Source organism: Eutrema salsugineum, unplaced genomic scaffold (genome assembly GCF_000478725.1).
Source record: "Eutrema salsugineum unplaced genomic scaffold, Eutsalg1_0 scaffold_10, whole genome shotgun sequence".
NCBI classification, from domain to species: Eukaryota; Viridiplantae; Streptophyta; class Magnoliopsida; order Brassicales; family Brassicaceae; genus Eutrema; species Eutrema salsugineum.
The window spans coordinates 6,016,323-6,019,496 of record NW_006256908.1 but is presented as its reverse complement, the minus strand read 5'-3'; the positions used below and the strand labels follow the sequence as shown (position 1 = coordinate 6,019,496).

General features: G+C 34.2%; 1 pseudogene; it reads left to right on the top strand.

The window, feature by feature from the left end:
- Window positions 1-378: 378 nt before the first annotated feature.
- Window positions 379-3,174, top strand: part of LOC112081572 — an 8,155-nt pseudogene continuing 5,359 nt past the window's right edge.

Here is a 3,174-nt window from a genome sequence, read left to right as displayed (position 1 = left end):
AAAACGAAAGAAAAATTAGAAAAAAGTTCTATATATATATATATATATGTTCATTTGAGTTAAACTATGGAAACTGATGAAGAATTCATCAAAACCAGGATCCTTTCTAGTAATAATGAAACTTATTACAAATAAGAAAGAGTACAAATACATGTAATCTCAGCTCACAATGAACATGCTCACTACTTAGCAAAAAAAAATGCTTTTTCCAACAACGTCTTATAAACCCTTTAATCTGCTACTATTAACCTCAGAAGCAGCAGCATGTTTGCAGCCAAGTGAAATTTCTTGATTATACCCACAACAAAACATCCAAATCTTGGTATGCATTCACAAGCATCCAGCAATGAAAATGCATGGAACCTCAACTTTAACGGGATGCAGAGATGTGGGTATAATCAAAAATTCTCATTTGGCTGCAAAATTGCTGCTGCTTATGGGGTTAATAGTAGCAGATCAAAGGGCTTAGAATACAAGCTCGCCATCTGTAACTGAGTAGTTTCTGTAGCTTGTTTCTGTATTTTTCTTTATATCTTACCGAGATAGTTCTCCTGGATGCTTTAGCTTGAGGATGATGAAGATACAGGGTAAATATGTTCTGGTTTATACAGGTCACGGTGGTCAGGATAAGCTCCACAGGTAGATCAACATCAAAAGTTAGAAAGTGGGAATCTAGCAAGGCAGAGGAGTATGTACCATGATATTGAGGTAAGGGTGATTAGAGAACAGTGTTAGCTCTAAAGTTTATGTTTATGATGGTTTATATAAGATTTCAGATTGCTAGTCTGATGTGGGGAAGTCTAGTTTCGGAATGTATAAGTTTAAAGATTAAGGTTTCTACATCACTTCATATTTATACAGACAATAGATGATTCTAGAGCTAAGACAGCTGGACTTGACAGCTCATTACAGAAGGGATTGAGGAACAGGTTCTTGATACTCCAACTCGAGAAGAAATCCGATGCATGAACAGGATCTTTTAATTTGGAATTGTATTCCAGGTAACTTTTCTGTTTGTCACTGCTAGCTGTTCTAGGCAATATCTTTTTTCTTCCATTTCTGATTAATTTATGAACTTACCATTCTAGGCGAAGTGCTTGGAAACTAGAGAGTCAGTAGCCATTAAAAAGGTTTTGCAAGATCGGCGCTACAAAAATCGTGAATTGCAATTAATCCGACTAATGGACCACCCTAATGTGGTTTATTTGAACCTTTTTTTCTTCTCTACAACGAGTAGAGATGAGCTCTTCCTCAACCTTGTTATGGAGTATGTACCCGAGACTTTGTACCAGGTTTTGAAGCACTATACTATTTCAAACCAGAGGATGCCTTTTTTTAATGTCAAACTTTATACATACCAGGTATGCATTGTTATCTGCCACAAATATTCTTGGTTTTTCTTATTGATCCTGAAACGGGTTAGCAAATATGTTGTGCAGATCTTCAAAGGCTTGGCCTATATCCATACTGCTCCTGGTGTCTGCCACAGAGATGTGAAACCACAGAACCTTTTGATAAGTTGATCTATTATGGGTTTGTCTTCGGTAACCATCACTAGATTATAATCCAATTCCCTGGTGCATTCTATAGGTTGATCCCCTCACTCAACAGTGTAATCTGTGTGATTTTGGAAGTGCAAAAGTATTGGCAAGGTTTTACCTTATATATGCTGTTTCATTTATTTTTCCACTGCTTATGTGTTCTGTCTCATGAAAATCAATTGCACCTTATTTGTTTTCATGATCCTTGCAACATGTGACTATTCACTTTAGGTAAAAGGTGAACCAAACATATCATATATTTGTTTTCGGTATTACCGAGATCCAGAACTCATCTTTGGGGCCACATAGTATACATCGTCCATAGATATATGGTCTGCTGGTTGTGTTTTGGCAGAGCTCTTTCTTGGTCAGGTTAGTGTAACTGTAAACTATTTATCCATTAAGTATCTTGAGAACTAAAGCATTTCTCCAATATCTTTGATAATCAATTGATATTACTTATCTTCAGCCGTTATTCCCCAGAGAAAATTCTGTGGACCAGCTAGTGGAGATCATCAAGGTGAAGTCTCATTTTGATTAGATTTTATAGAAAATTCCTATATCTAATAGATTTGTCATTTTGATTAACATTACTTTCTGTTTAGGTTCTTAGAACTCCAACTCGAGAAGAAATCCGATGCATGAATCCAAACTACACAGACTTTAGATTCCCACAAGCTCACCCGTGGCATAAGGTATTTTATATGGATGTTACGTTCTAACTTTTCTGATCATACAATAGCTTAGTAGAAAAAAAAGAAAGAAAAGCTGAAACAATACACATACTACTTTATGACCTCCAGGTTTTCCATAAGTGGATGCCTCCAGAAGCCATTGACCTCCCTTCTCGGCTTCTTCAATATTCACCGAGTCTACGTTGCAGCTTTCTGTTTTCTTAATTCTTAGAGTGGTTCTCTCTATTTGGACCTGCACTGTTCAATGATGCTGAAGCTTTTAGGGGCCATTTTGTATAAATATGAGTTGGTTAAAATGGTGCCGTGGTCTTTGAAAAATGTGTTTATTTGTTATTGTATCTGGTATATTTTTTTTTAATCAATATTCTATTATAGAATTAGTTTTTCTTAAACAATTTAAAACAGAACAAATGAAATAAAAACTACATCGTCCACCATACTGTTTACATCTACTATTCAAAATGAAGAAAATAACCTATAAATTCTTGGGGGGGGGGGTTATTGGGGAGTACACGTTTTCTTATTTGGGTAACAAGTGATAACATTTGCAGATTTTAAAAAAAAAAAATAAGTTAAATCAATTTCTCAATTTGGAAAAAAATTAAAAAAATCTCAAAAAGAAAGAAAAAATTTATAAAAAAAAACAGCATATATGTATTTCTACTTGTAAACATTCTTGAGTGGTGGAAAAAATAATACTCATATTTTTGTCTATGTTTGGTGTTGAGGAGATTCTATTACAAAAGATAAATTTACTTTTATGGAAGAAAAATTAGGAAAAAAATCTATATATACATTGTTCACTAGACCTAAAACTATGGAAACTAATGAAAAATTCAAAAAAATCAGGATTCTTTCTAGTAATGATGAAACTTATTACAAATAAGAAAGATACAAGTACATGTAATCCCAGCTTACAATGAACCTGCTCACTACTA